Source organism: Papio anubis, chromosome 3, assembly GCF_008728515.1.
Source record: "Papio anubis isolate 15944 chromosome 3, Panubis1.0, whole genome shotgun sequence".
NCBI classification, from domain to species: Eukaryota; Metazoa; Chordata; class Mammalia; order Primates; family Cercopithecidae; genus Papio; species Papio anubis.
In genome coordinates this window covers 100,327,583-100,349,355 of record NC_044978.1, presented here as the reverse complement: position 1 = coordinate 100,349,355, position 21,773 = coordinate 100,327,583, and the positions used below count along the sequence as shown (strand labels likewise).

Below are 21,773 nucleotides of genomic sequence, written 5' to 3'. Positions count from 1 at the left end.
CTTTGGAAGGCCAAGGTGGAAGGATCGCTTGAGACCAAGAGTTCAAGACCAGCCCGGGCAACATAGCCAGACCCCCATTTCTTAAATAAATTAAAACAAACAAACAAACAAACAAACAACAACAACAAACAAGAATTAGCAGGGGCACGGTGGTGAACATCTACAGTCCTAGCTACTTGGGAGGGTGAGGCAAGAGAATCCCTTGAGTCCAGGAGTTTGAGGTTACAGGGAGCTATGATTGTACTCCTGCACTCCAGCCTGGGCAACAAAGTGAGACCCTGTTTCTAAAAATAATAATAATAATAATAATTTTAAAAAATAAAAATTTGAGGCTTATAATAAAAATCTACCCATCTCTGATCCAAAATTGTGCTATTCACCGAAGTGGTACTTGTAGTCTCACCTGCCCTGGTTAGGCTGTGGTTAACATTAGCTAAAAGAATGCACAAGCAAAATGGTGCCAAAGCACAATTCACTTTGGGAGGCCAAGGCAGGTGGATCACCTGAGGTCAGGAGGTCGTGACCAGCCTAGCCAATATGGTGAAACCCCATCTCTACTAAAAATATAAAAATTAGCTGGGCATGGTGGCACGCACCTGTAATCCCAGCTAATCGGGAGGCTGAGACAGGAGAATCACTTGAAACCAGGAGGCAGAGGTTGCAGTGAGCCGAGATCATGCCACTGCACTCCAGCCTGCTCAACAGAGCAAGACTTCATCTCCAAAAAAAAAAAAAAAAAAAGCCCTTTGGCAAGGTGCGGTGGCTCACGGCTGTAATCTCAGCACTCTGGGAGGCTGAGGCAGGTGGATCACCTGAGGTCAGGAGTTCAAGACCAACCTGGCCAACATGGTGAAACTCTGTCTCCACTAAAAACACAAAAATCAGCAGGGCGTGGGGTAGTGGTGTTGGGTGCCTTTAATCCCAGCTACTCAGGAGGCTGAGGCAGCAGAATCTCTTGAGCCCAGGAGGCGGAGGCTACAGTGAGCTGAAATTGTGCCACTGCACTCCAGCCTGGGTGACACAGTGAGACTCCATCTCAGGGAAAAAAAAAATTAACAGTTTAAAAATGAAGATATTTAATTTGCTAGTAATGTGAATAGTCTGGTGGGCATGTAATCATTCTCAAGCCCCAAATTACATCAATCTGGGTTGCTTTTCTTTTTTCCTTAACCTCAAACACCAGAATGAAACAGTTCTTTCTTTCCATAAGCCCTCCTAATTTTACACATTGCCTAAACATATAAATTTATACAAAAGCAAAATGTTATTTTAGTTCTTTCTGATAGAATCAATTTCATTAAGTGATCTTCCTATCAAAACAAATATCTCACGCTGAGTTACCCCTACAAATCCATAGACTGAGAACTAGTTATTACCATTACCAAGAATAATGAACACTTTTCAGTTAATTACTTTCTTTAAAGACATTAATGAGTTTAAAAAAAAAAAAAACTACAAATCTTATTTAGGATGAGGAATATTTCTGTAGTTTTCTTACTATATCCAGAATGCCCAGATAAACCCTTTGTGTGGAATGCTTTATCATCTTCTGCATCTTCCTCCTGCACTGGTGAACAGGTTCAAGATAAAAGGCACTGAGGAAACACGCACAAGGTATTCCAGCCTATTAACGAAGTGCAGGAGGTTCAAATGGCAGGGGTCCAGGGAACAAGGAGCACTGAGCAGGAAGCTGGACCAGAGGCAAAGGTGAACCGACTCAGAGTTTATCACGTAACAGGTGTGCATGTGCACGTCAAATCATTTATTTGTTTAACACCTGGGAAAGGTAGGCATGACTGTCCTCACTTTACTGATTAAGAAACTGGGACTCCCAAGGTTTAAGCAGCTTGCCCAAAGACACATAGCTGATGGGGCAAAAGCCCAAGTCAAACCTGCATTCAGTGCATCTCTTTATTTAGTGCCCTTAATGATCCATCATGCAGCATCTGTCTTCTGCAGACAGGAGACGAGGGTCTGTTCATATTAATATAAACTTTATAAATAGCCTGATTTAAAAACCAGGTAGTGGCCAGGCACGGTGGCTCACATCTGTAATCCCATCATTTTGGGAGGCTGAGGCGGGCAGACTGTTTGAACTCAGGAGTTTGAGACCAGCCTGGGCAACATGGCAAGACCCTGTCTCTACAAAAATATAAAAAAATTAGCGAGACGTGGTGGCACATGCCTGTAATTCAAGCTACTCAGGAGGCTGAGGCAGGAGAATTGCTTGAACCCAGGAAGTGGAGGTTGCGGTGAGTGGAGATCGCGCCATTGCACTCCAGCCTGGGCGACAGAGTGAGACTTTGTCTCAAAAAAAAAAAAAAAAAAAATCAAAATACGGGAGTGACTTAGCTAGGATTTTTCTGGTATAATTGCTTACACTAGACAAATATGCATTGAGTTTTAGAAAAAAAAATTCCAATGAAAGTCATTTTTGGCCGGGCGCAGTGGCTCACGGCTGTAATCCCAGCACTTTGGGAGGCCAAGGTGGGCAAATCACCTGCGGCCAGGAGTTCAAGACCAGCCTGACCAACAGGGAGAAACCCCTTCTCTACTAAAAATACAAAATTAGCCGGGTGTGGTGGCACATGCCTGTACCAGTTATTCAGGAGGCTGAGGCAGGAGAATCGTTTGAACCAGGGAGGCGGAGGTTTCAGTGAGCCTACATCACGCCATTGCACTCCAGCCTGGACAACAAGAGTGAAACTTCGTTTCAAAAAATAATAATATAATAAAGTCATTTTTAATATTTTAATATTTTTAAACCCAAGGAGATGAGACTGTAGGTACTATGTAGGACCATGCCCAGCAGATTACAGGGGGTCAGAAGAGACTATTGTTTTTTGTTTTTTGTTTTGTTTTGAGAAGGAGTTTTGCTCAGTCGCCTAGGCTGGAGTGCAGTGGCGCGATCTCGGCTCACTGCAAGCTCTGCCTCCCGGGTTCACGCCATTCTCCCACCTCAGCCTCCCAAGTAGCTGGGACTACGGGCGCCCACCACCACACCCGGCTAATTTTGTTTTGTATTTTTAGCAGACAGGGTTTCACCGTGTTAGCCAGGATGGTCTCGATCTCCTGGCCTCGCGATCCGCCCGCCTCGGCCTCCCAAAGTGCTAGGATTACAGGCGTGAGCCACCGCACCCAGCCGTGACTATTGGTTTAGCACTGACGACCACAGCATTTGGACAGCGCAATTATGCACAGAAAGGCTGTATATAGCTGTACTACAGAGACTCACTCCACAAATGTATAAATTTTTATTTATCAATCGATAAAAGAGACCCGCTCCCAAGAAACGGTAAAAATGTACTAGAGATACAGTAGTCAGTGCTAGAATGTTTTCCCCTGTGAATACTTTTCCTTCAACTAACTTTTTCTTCCCTTTTATAACTTTATAACAGGACTTGAGGAGTGATTCCTCCCCAGAGGGGTGAGACATCGTCACAACACTATAAAGTAATAACTGCCATCACATAACATACAACATGCAACCACTCTGGCATGGGACAACCGGGAAATGCTCCACAGGGAAAATGATTTGAAGTTGGAGATGAAGAAAGAGTCCAATTCTTGCCACATGGGAAAGTGCAAAAGGAGAAAAGAGCATTTAAAGGCTCAGGGGAGAAAGCATGCAGGCTTGTATTTCTCTGGAGTTCACAGGACAATGCTGAAAATGTTGTGCTCTAAAATCTGTGCTGAAATAGTTCTCTACCTTTCATCCATAGGCAAATTCAGAATTCAGCCAGGATCCTTAAAGAGCTGATTGATGTCTGCGTCAGCTCTGTGACATCACCCTGACAGACATGGCTGTTTGCTGTCACCTTCTGACACACAGTCTCCTCTCTGTGTTGATATATCATCGCCAACACGACAGCCAGCCATAAAGGTAAGGCATTATTTTGCCCTAAAACAAATATCAGGCTGGCAGTCTTATGCTGAGATTTAGCACCGTCTACAAAATACTCATAAAACGATTGCCAATTGAGGTGCAATAATTACAACTCCTCAGAAATATGCTATTTTGAGCTTAAGGGGAGAGCACAAACAAGGTCTACCTTGACGGAAGAAGGTAAGAACCTGCTGGATGATATTTGTTCTTTCCTTTAGAGGAATTATATATATGTATATAAAACATTAATTTATTTACAGCATTTTCTGTAAGGGTCAAGAGATTTTCAAGCAAAAGCACTATTTCAGCAAAACTGAACGTAAACCAGTCTTTCATTTCCAGAAAGCTACCCTTGCATGATCTGAACATTGAAAAGAACATATATACGTCAGAACCATGGGCACAACACAGAGATACAGAACATTTGGTATTTCTACTTGATCTGTGGAAAAGGGATTCTTCCCACTGGTGTCAGCAACCAAATCTGGAGGCCTCAGTATGAATAGTTGTTTTAGGATTGCAAGAATGCATCCATGCATATGTATTTATTTATAATTTGCCTCATTCTTTATGGATTTGACATAGCTTTCAGCAGGTACATATGTAACCAAATAACAGTAAAACATTGGTAGAAATTTAAAAATCCAGACAGGGAAAATATAAATGAGAGTAGAAATTCAAGACGACTAACATGAAAGACACACACATGCATGCCCTCACTGAAGTTTGACTCTGGGTCCCCAGGTACTCACAATGAAAAGAGAGGCCCAATTAGTCCCATCCTTCTTATCAGCAAAAAGGAAGAGGCATACAGTGCCTTAGGAAGACAAAGTTATCCTGGCCCTGAATTTTAAAAGGAAGTTCTCAAACAGAGCATTCTTCAAACAACACTGAAGTGGGACTCCCCTGAAAACCTCTGTAATAAATGCAATAACTGACTCCATACGGTTTTCTTTCATAGTATCATCCTTGACTTAAAAAAAAAAACAGCATAGTGTAAAACATAAAACACCAACTCCATGAAGGTGATTCTTTAGGCAACCCACTAAGATGATTTTGCTCAGCGATGTTATTTGCTAGCTGACTGATAAGAAATTCAAAAAACAGTGGATGGATGACATTTCCTCCAGTCAATCTTCCAGAGTGTAGACACTCATCCATTCATTCACTCATTTGTTTCTTCATTTCTTCATCTTCTCCCAGATATTAGGAATCAAGTTAGGTGCTATGGATCCAAAAGCATATGAAGACATAATCCCAATTGTTAACAACCTCATCATTTAGTAAACTTTGATTTTCTTTTTAGTTTTAAATTTTTTGTAGAGATGGGATTTTGCTAGGTTGCTCAGGTTGGTCTAGAACTCCTGGCCTCAAGTGATCCTCTCACCTTGGCCTCTCAAAGTGCTGGGATTACAGGTCCTTTGATTTTCAAAGATACTTTTTTCCATCAGGAATCTTATCGCCATAAATTTTTACTACAACTCTTCGTGGCAACTTGAAAAGGATGATACAATATTTACCATACTTTAATAAAAGCATTTATTACATAATATCATTCTTGTCTTTTTAACTTTTTTCTCTACAAGGTTTATCATATTAACTAGTTTATTTGACAAATATTTATTAAGTGCCCATTATTTCCAGGCACTGTTCTTGGCACTGAGTTACAGCCATGAAAAACAGCAACAAAAAATCCCTGCCCTTATACAGAACATACATTCTAGTGGCAATATGTACCAGGCAGAGTTCTAAAATAATTGCTTATAGTAATTCATGTAACCCTCATAATAATCCAAAGGATAAGGTGCTATTACTGTTTCGATTTTACAGATCAGAAAGCTGAGGCAAAGTAAGCTTAAATACCAAAGTAATATGACTATTAAGTGTAGAACAGATATTTAAACTCAGGCAGTTTGGTCCTAGAGTCCATGTACCTAAGCCCTGCAGTGACTGTCCCTAACAGCTCAGGAAATACCTGGTTGAATGAATGAAGAGAGGAGGAAGAAAGGCTAGAGAAGAAGTCAGGAAAAATGTTGTAAAGATTAATCAAATCCTTACATTTTGCAGAAAACTCAAATGGTCACAAAGTAATTTCAAACGAAATGTTACTGAAGCTTCATTACCACTCTCTGCAGCATGTATTCTGATTCTCATTATTCAGAGAAGAAAACTGAGCCCAGAGCCTGTCCTGGTCACAGGGTCTGTGGGTGGTAAAGTCAGATCTTCTATGCTCTTTCTAACACACCTGAGAAGCAGCAACAGCCAACTCTGCTGTAGGTGCCCAGCAAAGGCCCTCAGAGGAAGGGCCACTGAACTGCACCTTGAAGACAATGACTGGGATTTTAAAGTCACAACGTTCGGCCGGGTGCGGTGGCTCATGCCTGTAATCCCAGCACTTTGGGAGGCCAAGGCAAGTGGATTACTTGAAGTCAGGAGTTCAAGACCAGCCTGGCCAACATAGCAAAAACCCCATCTCTACTAAAAATACAAAAATTAGCTGGGCATGGTAGGCCACACGTAATCCCAGCTACTGGGAGGCTGAGGCATGAGAATCGCTTGAACCCAGAAGGTGAAGGTTGCAGTAAGCCAGGATCACACCACTGCACTCCAGCCTGGGCAAGAGAGCAAAACTCTGTCTCAAAAAAAAAAAAAAGTCACGACATTCCAGAAGACTAAGCAAATCAAGAAAACCAAAGTGCTAGGCAAGTAGTATTAACTCAACAAATATTTGAAATACATTTCTTCCCATAGGTTCACAAATCAGAATGCTGATACCAAAGGCAAATTTGAATGAAAAGACATTCTCAGGTCCTTAGATATCAATGGATAGGTCCATTTAGTTATCACAATTAGTATCCCTTTAAAATTTTAGTTATTTGCAAATATGCTATTCCTACACAAACTGTATTCCATACAGTTTATTACTAATTCGTATGCAGCACTGCTGTCCTCAAAAAGCATGCACATAAATGTTTCAACCGAAAACTTCTGCTCATTCTTGCATTTCCTTGAGTGAGGGCCCAGGAGCTAGACAGTGTAGGTTTGAAATCTGGCTTGGGCCTCAGTTTGCTCATCTGTAAAATGGGAGCAACTATAATCCTGATAGGATAGTTACGGGGATTCAATCGATGTAGAAGGCTTAAAACAGTACCTGGCAAATAGGTGCATTTAGTAAATGTCTGCCAATGCAATGTCTTGTATTATTTTTTTCCAAATACTCAGTCTCCTTCCTGGTTCCTCATGTATCCCCAGAATATCACCTGATATACCCACGGGTTCCATGTCATTTTCAGGATCCTATGAGAGGATTATTTATGTCAACCCATTGACAACGGGGTTGGCCATGTCACTTGCCTCGGCCAACAGCATGTGAGAAAACATGAAATACGCAATGTCAAAGCAGAAGTTTTAGGAGCCACTGCATGTGTCCACTGACTCTCTCTTTTCCCTTAGACATGAGCATAGTATGTACCAAAGAGAGGCCCTTCCTTCAGCTTGGATCCTGGCATGAAAAGACCTAAGGAACAGTAGCAGATCCAATGCCAATCTGCCACAGACATACAATGTGGGCAAGAAACAAACCTCTGTTCTTGCAAGCCACTAAGATTTGGGGGCTATTTATTGCCACAAAATAACTGACTAAAAGGGCTGCTGTTGTTATGCTGATGATGATTGAACTGAACTGCAATTTTAACACAAAACATTTAGTTTTGAAAAACTTTTAAAAAATCAATAGGTAAAAAAAATCCCAAGTTTTCACAACAGACTTCTTATGACAGATGTCATAAGAACTGGTCTAAAATATCTTTTAGGTATTTGGTCAAATACCTCATAGAAAAGTGAGTAACTGGATTCCTATTCTTTATTGCTGCTTCTTTTTTCCTCCATCTAGCAACTGTGTCCCCTAACAAAACCTTCTAAAAGACAATGATGAGCATCTCTGCTGACTCATTTTCCCACTCTACATATTTATCCTCCTTGGGAGCCATGATTTACAAGATGGAAAATGGAAGTCAGGAGACTGGCTTTCAAAGGTCTCTTGTGACCTAAATATCCTTGTAAAAACAAGCTATTTTTTATTTTAAAGATAAGGAAATTCATAATGCAGATTTCTTCATAGTTTATTAATAGATTCTCAGATTCTGTTTTCCTGTCTCACCCCTTTGTAGTTTCAGAGAAAATTAGCTTATAAAAATCATTTGATTCTCTTACACCAACAATCGTATTTATTTATTTATTTACAACAGGATTTCACTCCTGTTGCCCAGGCTGGAGTGCAATGGGGTGATCTTGGCTCAATGCAGCCTCTGCCTCCTGGGCTTAAGCTATCCTCCTGCGTTAGCCTCCCAAGTAGCTGGGACTACAGGTGCATATCACTGAGCCCCGCTAATTTTTGTATTTTTGGTAGACACAGGGTTTCCCCATGTTACCCAGGCTAGTCTCAAACTCCTGGGGCTCAAGAGATCCACCCACCGCAGCCTCCCAAAGTGCTGAGATTACAGGAATGAGCCACCATGCCCGGCCAACAATCATACTTAAATTTTCTTCTCCATACCTCAGAAAGGCTGCAGATCCTCCCTTAGGAAATTGCACCATGTTCATTCCTGGTGGTATTAAGCACTGAACCACCGTGACTCTCTTCTAATAGTCTGTTTGCCCTCTGGCACAAGTTAGTCCAAGCTGCTATTCTAATAGAAAGAAAAATAAGCAAGTAAATAACCAAGTGCCTAGTTAAGTACTAGGAAGAAAAAAGACAGGATTTTGATAATGAATAATGAGGTATGGGCTGAGATAAACGTAACTTGCATAATCGGGGAAGACCCATCTGAGTAGGGGGCAATTCAGATGAGTGTAGCTATGTAAAGGGCAAAAGGACACCTGTTCAGGTGAAGCCCTGAGGGAGAAAAGGGCTCAGAATGTCTAAGGAACCAAAAGAAGTGATGTTTCTCTTGCTGTCTACCTTTCAGCAAGAGAAAGAGGAACATGAGATGTGGCTGAAGAATGAAATTCAAGTCAGATCATGGGGTACTTTACATTTCATTCGGAGAGGAATTACAAGGCATTGCAGAGAATTTTAAGCAAGGACATGACATGCTCTGATTTTCATGGCTAAAAGATGCGTGGACATGGACTAGATGAAGCGAGAGTGGTGAAAGCCATGAAGAGGCTAGTGGGAGCACCAGGAGGAAGGAGGACTCAGCTAAGAGGATTTGGAGAGAAGCGTGAAGACATACACTGCATCTTGGAGGTAAAATATAGAAAATTTGCTGACAGAGTGAAGCTGGGGGTGGTGGAGAAGACCGCAAAGAATAAGGGCTGACATGAAGGTTTCTGGCCTGAAGGATGAGGGTGATGATGTAGTTTACTGAGATGGAGATGACTAGAGAAGGAATCTTGTTAATAAATGAAGTCAGAAATTGCATTTTTTTCCCCCAAGATCAAGTCTCACTCTGACACCCAGGCTGGAGTGCAGTGGCGTGATCTCAGCTCACTGCAGCCTTCGCCTCCCAGGCTGAGGTGATTCTCCTGCCTCAGCCTCCTAAATAGCTGGGATTACAGGCATGCACCACCATGCCCAGCTAATTTTGTACTTTTAGCAGAGATGGGGATTTCATCATACTGCCCAGGCTGGTCTCAAACTCCTGACCTCAGGTGATCCACATGCCTCGGCCTCCCAAAGTGCTGGGATTACAGGCGTGAGCCACTGTGCCTGGCCAGGAATTGTATTTTGAACAAATAAAATTTAAGATTCCTATAAGATATCCAACTGGAAGTAATCAGGTGGGCAACAGAAAAGACAGGGAAGGAATTCAGATGAGAGATCTGAGCAAGCAATAAATCTTCCCTCCTACAGGTGAAGAGGGCATTCCCATGGGAAGATGACTTAGCACAGCATGTCAGCGCCAGAAAGTAAAGACATTATACATGAAAAAGGGTGACATATCAAAAACACAGAGCCAGCTTGAAGTGCCTCTCACTGGCCAAAAATACTTCATTTTATTTTATCTCTTCAGAGACAGGGTCTCACTCTGTCGCCCAGGCTGGAGTTGCAGTGGTGCAGTCACAGCTCACTGCACCCTTGAACTCCTGGGTGCAAGAGAGCCTTTCTTTGGACAGATACTGAATTAATTTTTTTTTTTTTTTAAAGAAAGAAAGAGAGATTCTCCCACCTCAGCCTCTGCAGTAGATGGAACTACGGGTGTGTACCATCATGCCCAGCTAATGTTTTTGTTTGTTTGTTTCTTTCTTTCTTTTTTTGTAGAGACAAGGCCTTGGTATGTTATCCAGGCTGGTCTTAAATTCCTGGTCTCAAGTACTCCTCATGACTCGGCCTCTCAAAATGCTAGGATTTCAGGAGTGAGCCACCACACCTGGCAAAAAATATTTATTACAAAAAGAAAAAACTATTTGCGGCCGGGCGCGGTGGCTCACGCCTGTAATCCCAGCACTTTGGGAAGCCGAGACGGGCGGATCATGAGGTCAGGAGATCGAGACCATTCTGGCTAATAGAGATGAAACCCCATCTCTACTAAAGAAAAATACAAAAAATTAGCTGGGCATGGTGGCAGGCGCCTGCAGTCTCAGCTACTCAGGAGGCTGAGGCAGGAGAATGGCGTGAATCCAGGAGGTGGAGCTGGCAGTGAGCCGAGACCACGTCACTGTACTCCAGGCTAGGTGACAGAGCGAGACTCGATCTCAAAAAAAAAAAAGAAAAAGAAAAAACTATTTGCTCAGTGCCAAAGCTCAGCAGTCACCCCCTTAATCAAGTGTTCAAAGTTAACATCGTCAATGATGGGATGACTTAAAATCATCAGCCACCTGATAGGGTGCAATGAGAACACAGATCCTCTCCTGTAAGATTCCTGGGAAAATAACTAACTTGCATCTAATCATGAGAGAAAACAACAACCAATCGTAAACTGAGAGATATGCAACAAAATAAGTGGCGCATAATCTGCAAAAGTGTGAAGGTCATCACAGTCAAAGAAGGGCTGAGGAATGGTTCCAGATTAGAGACCACAGAGACATGGCAACTAAACACAACATGCAACCTGCACTGAATCTTTTTGTTATAAAGGTCATGATTCAGACAAGTAGCAAAACTTGTAAGAGGTTTGTAGATTAAATGGTAGCAAAGTAATAATGTTAATTCCCTGCTTTTTGTTGGCTGGATTATGAATATCTAGGAGAATATCCTCATTCATAGAAAACACAAAATATTCTAAGATATTAAAGTATCTAGTTGGCAACTTGCTCTTAAATGGCTCAAGAGAAAACATTATTTGTATTGTATTTGCAACTTTTCTGTAAATCTGAGACTGTTTAAAAAAAGGCAATGAGTGATAATAATATGCCTATGCATCAGACTGGTAAACATTAGAGGCCTGACCAATACCAACTATTTGTGAGGATATGAAGTAATGAAAACCCTCATACCGGCCAGGTGAGGTGACTCACGCACGCAATCCAAGCACTTTGGGAGGTGGAGGCGGGTGGATCGCCTGAGGTCAGGAGTTCGAGACCAGCAGCCTGGCCATCATGGCAAAACCCTGTCTCTATAAAAATTACAAAAATTAGCTGGGCTTGGTGGCGTGTGCCTGTTGTCCCACCTACTTGGGAGGCTGAGGCAGGAGAACTGCTGGAACCCCGGAGGCGGAGGTTGCAGTGAGCTGAGATCATGTCATTGCAGTCCAGCCTGGGCGACAGAGTGACACTTTGTCTCTAAAAATATATATACATATAAAAAAAAGAAAACCTTCATACAGAGCTGTTGAGAGTGAAAACTGGAAGAACCATTTTAGACAACTGTTTGGCACTATCTAACAGAATTGAAGACACACATCCCCCATGACTCAACAACTGCACTCCTGGAGAATCTCTTGAATATGAGCACCAGGATGTTCATAGCAGCCCTGTTTGTAAGAATCAAAAACTGAAAATAACTTAAATATCTATCAATAGCAGACTAGGTCAATTGTTTATGTAGTGGACTACCATACAGTCATGCAAATGAATGAATTACAGCAACATTCACCAACAAGGATGGATGTTAAATGCAATGTTGAATGAAAGAAGCAAGATACAACCATTTAATAAAGTTCAAAACTATATTGTTTAGCTGGTAATACTTTAAGGTAATTATTATCACAAAAGTCAAGACAGTAGGTGGGAAGGGAAGAAATGATGATGGGGAAGATGCACAGCAGGTAGGTGTGGTTTCTGGATGCTGGCAATGTTTCATTTCTTGCCACCCAGTGGCTCTGTGAGGGCTCATTTTACCACTGTTTGTTAGAGAGTAAATATATGATCTGTGTGCTTTCTGGACGTAATATTTCATAATTGTAAAGCTACTAAAAATGATTGCTTCTATTTCCCAGATGCTTATTGTGTGCCAGCTACTACACTAAGCACATGTACATGTTTTATCCTATTTAAAGTTCTCAAACCTATGAGGCAGTACTATTACTATTTTCTCCCCTTTACATATGTACAAAGTGAAGCTTCATGACATCTAACATCATGGCACTAACAAATGGGGACATGAATCTATTTTAGCCTGACTTCAGAGCTTCCGAATGTAACCACTAAGTGGTTTTCAATTATTACTTTGATTGATCTCTATGTTTCAATGCGTGCTTTAGAATTTGGGTTTCTTGAGGGTTTTCTCTGCAAGTTCTCATAGCATTTAACATAGTGCTTTATAAGTGAGGCTTGATGAATATTGTTGACTACCTGAACAATTTGTCATTTCTATAACAGAACCATAGACTCTTGGGTAATATTTTTCAGTCCTCCAATCAATATGGAGAGACTGAGTTTTCAATTGTAAGGCAGAAGTCTTTAAGAAGTCATCAAAACTAGGAAAACACTCATGCTGAAACCAAAGTTAAGAGATTTACATGACTTTGACATCAAGAATACACACAAGTACGTTACAGCAATCTCCAGGAGACCAATGGACTTGAGATAGCAACCCAAGAACAGCTCATCTGAAAGAATTATGTGTAGCCATAAACATTCAAACCAGCTCTGAAAATCAGGCTTTTGCACTTGACAAAGTTCTATTGAGACTATTTCACTGCACTATACTTTGAACAAAAATCACTGCTTTTAATTTATTGGCTTTGAAATTATACAATGTGCTTCTCCCCCCAAACCTCTACATTTTGTTTGGCTCAAACAGTGTTTCATTTATTTCCCGTTTTTCAGGAGTTTTATGTGCAGATCTACAGATAAGCACATGCAGGAAATTTAAAAGGAACTGAATAAGGAAACGCCACAAAAGAAATCTTCTTTTCTTTCAATTTCTATCACTAATCTCAAACTAGAATTTGAAGAGTTTGAGAATTTTATCTTTCTTCGTGAAGGGCTGGATCTCTGTAGTGATTTGTAGTATAATACAGCAATAGACTTCATCTGCTATTTAACTCTAATCAGTTTTATGATGGCATAGAAACAGAGTTGAGATCAATTGGCAGCACTGGCCTAGCAAGAGGATGGGGAAGGGGAGAGGGGCAGTAGTGGTGCTAGAGAAAAGAGGAAAAAGAAAGGGATCTCACTGTTTCATTCTTGCCATAGACAGAAAATATATGTTTACATACACTTATTAAATTCTAAGGATAGGCTGGGCATGGTGGCTCACGCCTGTAATCCCAGCAGTTTGGAAGGCCAAGGCACGCAGATCACCTGAGGTCAGGAGTTCAAGACCAGCCTGGCCAACATGGTGAAACCCCATCTCTACTAAAAATACAAAAATTAGCTGGTTGTGGTGGTGCAAGCCTATAATCCCAGCTACTCAGGAGGTTGAGGCAGGAGAATTGCTTGAACCTGGGAGGCGGTGGTTGCAGTGAGCTGAGATCACACCATTGCACTCCAGCCTGGGCAATAAGAGCGAAACTCCTCACCCGGCCCCACAAAAAAAATCTAAGGATAAATATCACTACAGTTGAAATAGGAAATTTAACTTAAGAATCTGATCAATTCAGCAGAAGGTAGGAAAGAAAATAAACCGAACAATAAAGAAACAATATGAAATCCTTATAAATGAAAAACATAAATGATGCAAGAAACAATAACAAATATAAAAAGTTGTTCAACATCATTAGCCATTGGGGAAACACATACCAAAAGCACAATGAGCTCCAGGCGCAGTGGCTCATGCCTGTAATCTCAGCACATTGGGAGGTCAAGGCAGGGGACTACTTAAGGCCAGGAGTTCAAGACCAGCCTGGGCAACATAGTGAGACCCCATCTCCACAAAAATTAAAAATAAAATTAGCCAGGCATGGTGGTACACACCTGTAGTCCCAGCTCCTCAGGAGGCTGAGGCGGGAGGATCCCTTGAGCCCTACAAGTTTGAGGCTGCAGTGAGTAATGATCAAACCACTGCACTCCAGCCTGCGCAACACAGGGAGACCCTGTCTCTGAAAAAATAAATAATTTTTTTAAAAACTACAATGAGATACCACTTCATATCCACTAGGATAGTACGCTAGCTAAGGCTGCCAGTGTACTAGGATAGTACACTTGCTAAGGCTGCCATAACAACCTTAGTACTGGATGCTAACCTTAGACAGACTAGATATCTTAAACAACAGGAATTTATTTTCTCACAGTTTTGGAGATGGAAGTTCATGATCAAGGTGTTGGCAGGTTTGGTTTTTCCTGAGGCCTCTCTCCTTGGCTTGCAGATAGCCACCTTCTTGCTGCTTCTTCACATGGCCTTTTCTCTGTGCCTGTGCATCCCTGTGTCTCTGACTTTTCTTATTATAAGGACACAAGTCATATTGGGTTAGGGCCCAACCCTACTACCTCGTTCAACTCTAATTACTTCCATTATGGCCCCATCTCAAAATAATAGCCGCGTTAGCAATTAGGGCTTTATCACATGAATTTTGGGGAACACAAGCACATAACAGATGGCTATAACGAAAACAACAGGCAATAACAAGAGTTGGTGAGAATGTGAAAAAATTATAACCCTCATACATTGCTGGTGGGACTGTAAAATGGTGCAACAAACTTTGGAAAACAGTCTGCCAATTTCTCAAAAGGTTAAACACAGAGCTACCACATGACTCAGCAATTCTACTCCTACACATACACTCCAAAGAAATGAAAACATATGTCCACCAAAAAACTTGCACACAAATGCTCATGCTACAACCCCAATAAACCTTGAAAACATTATGCTAAGTGAAAGAAGCCAGACACCAAAGGTCACATATTATATGATCCCATTTATCTAAAATGTCCAGAATAGGCAAATCCATACAGACAGAATGTAGGTCAGTGGTTGCCTAGGGCTAGGTGTGGAAGGAGGTTGGAAAAAAAATGCAAGTGACTGCTAATAGGTACAGGGTTTCTTTCCAGATGATGAAAATGTTCTAAAACTGATTGTGATGATATAACCAAGTATCCCAGCCTCAAAATGCATTTTAAAACTCTTTTTGTTCCTTTCTTGCTTTCAGCCTTGAAACATACTTTGAAACTCTTTGTTTCTCTTTTTCCCATCAGGCCCTTCCATGAACAGTGCTGGCTTATCTAATTCTATGCTTGCTTAGAAATTCCAGGGGTCAATTTTGAAACAAACCAGGCAGAGAGGGCCAGCTGCAGAATCCTCTTACTCAAGGGGAGTTGGGAACAGTTAGCCCACCGCTACTGGTCAAAGTCAGGATGATGCAAATCAGACCTCCGGTTGGGCAATTACTTAAGATAACCATTGGAACAAGAGGTGCCCACCTTGCCACCACTCCCACGTATTTCCCACACCTTTTCTTTCTTAAACCCCTTCGTTCAGCCCAGAAGAAGGAGATGGTTCCTTTGAGTCTCAAGCCCAGTCATTCTCCCATCTGCTAGCATTTGACCAATAAAAGCTGCTTTTCTTTTACTGCACCTTGCTTCTCATGTTTTGACTTTTGAACAGTGAGCGGCACAACTGAGCCAGTTACAATGATAGTTGCAAAAGCCTGAATACATTAAAAATCATTGAATTACACACTTTAAATAAGGCAAATGTGTAGTGTATAAATTCCATCTCAATAATGCTGTTATAAAAGAACAAATATACCATTGTCAAATATATGTAAATGAATTAAATTCCTATATGAAAAGAGCAGGGCCGTCAGTGTGAGATTTTAAAAAATCTTACATATTAATTAAAGAGATACATGGCAAAGAAAACTTGAAAAGAAAATACTGGGCACAAATACATATCAGACAAACGCAAAAAGGAAAAGTTAAAAAAGACTGTCAATATTACTAATAAATAAAATAGCTGATCATGTTTATAACAAAAGAATAAGCTGAATGCAGTGATATCTAATCAACTATAAATGAAAATGTTAAGCAAACTCTAATGAATTGCTGGATATTAAAAGATACTCTTTTGAGTAATTATTGGATCAAAATAGAAATCAAAACTGAAATAACAGCTTGTTCAGAAATTAACAACAAATGGTCCATAATAATAAAATCTATAGGATGAAGCCAATGCTATATGCAGAGGAATATTAATAGCTTTAAAACATTCCTTAAAACAACCTTGAAAGCTGCTGATGAATAAACTATGTATTTAACTCTTGGAAACTAGAAAAAGAACGACAAAATAAACAAAAAAAAAGTAAGAAAAAATAGACCAGGTGCAGTGGCTCACGCCCATAATCCCAGCACTTTGGGAGGCCAAGGCAGGCAGATCACTTGAGCTCAGGAGTTCAAGACTAGCCTGGGCAACATGGCAAAATTCCATCTCAAACACAAAAAATACAAAAAAAAATTAGGCACAAACTTCTAGTCCCAGCTACTTTATGGGGCTGAGTGAGGCAGGAGGATCGCCTGAACCTGGGAGTTGGAGGTAGGTTGCAGTGAGCCGAGATCACACCACCACACTCCAGCCTGGGTGACAAAGTGAGACCCTGTTTCAAAGAAAAAAATGAAAAGAAAAAATAATATATGAAAATAAAAGCAGAAATTAATGAATTAGAAAATAAAGAGAGAATTAATAAAACTAAGAGCTGATTCTTTGAAACCCTCAAACTGTGTTCCACTGAATACTCATTTCAGGAGACATTAATAGATGGTCTATGGGGAGAAAAAGGTTTTGAAAACTATACACTAAACCTTTTATTTAAGAACTCATAATGCATATTAGCTTATTAAAGATTCTAAAAAGTCCTAAAAGATATAACTGTTTTAAATTGTGTGATTCAGTCTCACAAACTTATTTGTGCATGAACACTTATTTATCAGCATTCTTTGGAATAGCATTCCATGAAATACTCGTTTGGGCAATGTTGACATGAGTAAATCTCCGGTGTGTAAAATCAATAATCAATACGAAAATATGAATATGGAGCACTTGGAATTAAAAATAGGATTGGACAGATATGGATGAGGTTAAAATAAGAAAATTGCCTGTAAGCTCTATACTTAAAATTTTTGAAAATATACGAAAAATGGTGGCCAGGTGTGGTGGCTCACACTTGTAATCCCAGCACTTTGGGAGGCCGGGGTGGGTGGATAACTTGAGGTCAAGAGTTCAAGACCAGCCTGGCCAACATGGCAAAACCCCATCTCTACTAAAAAAACAAAATTAGCTGGGCGTGGTGGTGCACGCCTGTAATCCCAACACTATGGGAGGCTGAGGCAGGTGGATCACTTGAGCTCAGGAGTTCAAGACCAGCCTGGCCAATATAGCGAAACACCATTTCTACTAAAAATACAAAAACTAGCCGGCATGGTGGCCAGTGCCTCTAATCCCAGCTACTGGGGGGCTGAGAGAGGAGAATCACCTGAACCTGGGAGGCGGAGACTGCAGTGAGCTGAGATTGCACCACTGCACTCCAGCCTGGGCAACAAAGTGAGACTCCATCTCAAAAAAAATATATATATATATGTATACACACACACACATACACACAAACACACACATACACACACAAAATGGGTAATTTTTAAGAAAAATATGCCTTACCAAAATGTTTTCAGAAAGAGGTAGGAAAATAAAAACCAGGAAAAATGCAAAAATTTATGATTCAACATTGCAGTTAGAACCCCTGGCCCAAGTATAGTCAAAATCTATTATTCTTTCTTGGAACACAACAGCTTCCAGTTATCCTTGTTCTCACCACTGTCATCCCTCTGCAAAGATTTCCACAAATTTTCAACTAGTCTCCTAGCTCCAGTCTTGCCTCCCTTCCTATCCAATGAGTGAGATTCCACTAAGAGAAATCTGATCATATCATTTCTGTTTAAAATCTTTCCATGGCTCCTCATAAAATTTGGAAGAGAATCCGGACTCCACGACATGTTCTACAAGGTGCTGGAAGTTCTGGTCTCTGGGAAGCACTGGAGCCTCATCTCTCAACTCTTCCCACCTCTCCACTTTTGCTCTAGTTCTACTTAGCATTTTTCCTTTGCTCAGAAGCACCATGTGCTCCCTCACCTGCAGGTCTTCCCACAAGTTCTTCCGTCTCCCTCCCTCTCCTTTCCACTCCTGCCTGACTCTCAAATGGACATTCCTACTTAAATGGCAGTTTAAGGTGACTTCCTACGGAAAGCATTTTCTGGTTTCTCCCACTCTGTAACAGAGACTCCTCTTATTTTTTCCCACATGCCACGTATTTCCCTCATTGTAGCATTTACAACGCTGTGCTTTAATTTTCTCTTTTCTTAACTCCATCCCTCTGTAGACTACACACTCCAAGAGACCAGATATTTCATAATCTTGTTCACCATTTAATCCCTAATACTTAACAGCATTCCAGCACATAATAGAAATTCTATATGCTTACTAAAATAACGAATGAAGTATAACATTGACACTAAAGATGAAAAACATGGCACCCACAATAAAACTGTAGGCCAATCCCATCTATGACTATAGATGTAAAATCTGAAATAAAATATTGGAAGTCAAAATCAGCAGCCTAATAAAAGAATCATGGCCAATATGGGTTTACTTTAAGACTGCAAGGATGACACAAAATTAGGAAACCGAAGAAGAAAAAATACATAATTTTGATAAATGATCATGAACATTTCACGACCTCAAAATTCATCATAATCATCAAAAATGTAAAATAGAGAGATATTAATATTTAACTGCATATGAAGCATTTATTGCAAGAGAACAGAAAATACCCTCCTTGGTGAATCAATAGAAGCAAAACAAGGAATAAGACAGAAGACCTGTGAAAAATGCTATTATTGTTTTACATATTTTAGCGGAGATGCAGTAAGACAAAAAAGACACAGTAAAATTATTGGGGAAAAAGACAAAAATTATCATTATTTCAGCTTATGATTATCTACCCTTAAACTACTAGGAGTAATAAGAATAAGTTTTCATTAAGTTTTTCAAGAAAACAACTTTCCCACTTTACCAAGTTAGAAAAGGGTGGGGGAAGACTATTCATGACAACAATAAAAATATAAAATTCCCAAGAATAAAGCTAACAAAAAATACAGAACTTACATGAGGAAAAATTTTTCAAATGAATCTCTGATTTAACTCAAGTCCAATCAAGCCAAACAATTTGTATGTCTGGAGTTAGATATTACAGTTCTAAAATTTTTTCTAGTAAGGTAAGTGACTGATAAGAGGTTAAAAAAAAAAATTGAAAGAGAAAAATTAATGAAAAGGAGCTTGCCTTACCGTATGGTAAAATGGAATATAACACTGAAATTTAAATAATGTGGTACCAGAACAATAATATCCAAACTAATCATAGAGGTATGTTAGGAAATACATAAATAGATCTAAAAATTATTGAGATTTAGTGTAGGAATTTTTGGACTTTTAAATGAGCATAGAATAAATTATGTTATTTAATAATTGTTGTTGTGACAATCAACTAAACATTTGGGAAAAACAGATCACTACTTTTAATTCACACCTAAATATATCCCATGCAGATTAAAAGAGGAAGTATTTTTTAAACTCATCAGAGTACTAAAAGAAAAAGTTATAAATAGCTGAAAGAAGTGGCTTTTATAATCGCATGAAAACAGAGCCAAGAACATGAAAGAAAAGACCAGTAGGTAGAATTACATAAACATTTCAAATTTCACATAGCCTATAACACTTAGCATAAAAGTAAAAAGAAAAAAGGATAAATCTGGAAAAGATAAATCATAATTCCCAGATTTCTCAAGTATATAGGGAAGCAGGTATTTTCTGACAAGGCTGACAGTACAAAAAGGCACAAACTTTCAGAAGGGCACTCTGCCAACATTTCCACAAACAAATAAAGAGAAATAAGTAAATCAACCTAAATGCCACCATTACAGAAGTGGCTAATTAAATTATGGCATAACCATGAAATACTATCTGGTCATTTGGTAACATCATATAGATTCCTTGATGTGAAAGAACACCCATGATATATTAAAAAGCAAAGGGTTTAAAAAATAATCGATGTAGGATAATCCCATTGGTGTTAAAACTTTACAAACATATAAAAATAGAAAGACAATAAAATGTTAACAATGAGTATTTCTGGGTATAAGAAACTGTGGTTTTTTAATTTTCTTTTTTAAAACTTCTTAAATTTTTCTTCAATGAACACCTATTACTTTCATAATTTGGAGAAGGTAGTAAAAGCAAATTTGGTTGGGCGCAGTGGCTCATGGCTATAATCCCAGCACTTTGGGAGGCCAAGGCAGGAGGATCACTTGAGGCCAAGAGATGGAGACCAGCCTGGGTAACACAGTGAGACTCCCATCTCTATAATTTTTTTTTTTTTAAACTAGCCAAAATGGTGGCACGTGTCTGCCGTCCCAGCTATTTGGGAGGCTGAGGAGGGAGGATCGCTTGAGCCCAGGAGGTCAAGGCTGCAGTGAGCTGTGATCATGGCACTGCACCCCAGGCTAGGTGATAGAGTAAGACTCTGTTTCTTAAAAAAAAAGAAAGAAAAAAAAGGCCGTACTTCTTCAGTTTAGATACTTACTTTTACTTATGAGACATTCAGCATCTCTTGTTTTGAGTTTGCTTTTTTTGTGAAGTTTTGAGACAGGGTCTCACTCTGTCCTCCAGGCTGAAATGTAGTGGCACAATCACAGCTCACTGCAGGCTCGACCTCCTGGGCTCAAGTGATTCTCCCACTTTAGCTTCCCAAAGCATTGGGCTAATAAGTGTGAGCCACCACACCCAGCCAAGAAAGATAATCTTTAAGGAACCTTTATTTCAAGTTCTGGAGTATATCTTGAAAGCACTGGTGACAGGTAAATATTTCAAGTTCTGGAGTATATCTTGAAAGCACTGGTGACAGGTAAATCGCTCCTAGATGGCAGGTAACTGCAAGAACACCCTCTTCCAATGGGTTTCACAATCAATCAGTCCTGTTTTGCATTTCAATCCCTCCCATCAGCTTGCCCCGCTGCATCTTCCAGTCAGTCTCTGTTTCTTTAGTGGGAAACACAGAAGGTCTGTCTGGTGTGTATCTCTGGTAGGTAGGGTTAAGCAATTTTAGTTTTGTTGTTAAATGTCTGGGTTTGTCTCTTCATAAAATGCCACTTGGTGGCAGTAACCAGAAGTAATGGCAGAACACTGGAGAGAAGCTAAGCCTTGTGGCTCCTCTAGCTATTCCAATCCACAAGCCCTCCTCTTTCACTGACTCGAGAAGTTATTCTGGGCCTCCATAATTTTTCATTTGTTCATAAACTGGAGAACAGTATTTTTCTCTTATTCTCTCATTCTTCATCCTGGTTAGGTCACTTTTTCTAAATGAGCTCAGCAGCCTGGAAACAAGCATGGAGAAAGCCAAGAGTTGGGATAGACCCAGGGTTTAGTTTTTGCTGGGACTGCATTATGGAAGGACAAGAAAGCTCAGGATGTTGCCAAAAGAGTGGCTGTTAAAAGAGATTATGGACTTTAACACAGGTGCGA

General features: G+C 40.2%; 1 protein-coding gene across 3 annotated transcripts in view; it reads right to left on the bottom strand.

Annotated features, from left to right (window-relative positions):
- CRACD (capping protein inhibiting regulator of actin dynamics) overlaps nt 1-21,773 on the bottom strand; it is a 278,246-nt gene that overhangs the window by 165,581 nt on the left and 90,892 nt on the right. The window contains exon 1 of one of the 3 annotated variants that reach the window (XM_021938599.2): nt 8,442-9,360. The exons of the other annotated variants lie outside the window; for them this stretch is intronic. The gene's annotated coding sequence lies outside the window, so the exon portion shown is untranslated. Of the gene's footprint in view, nt 1-8,441; nt 9,361-21,773 lie in introns of those variants that run through there. 3 annotated transcript variants of the gene reach the window in all.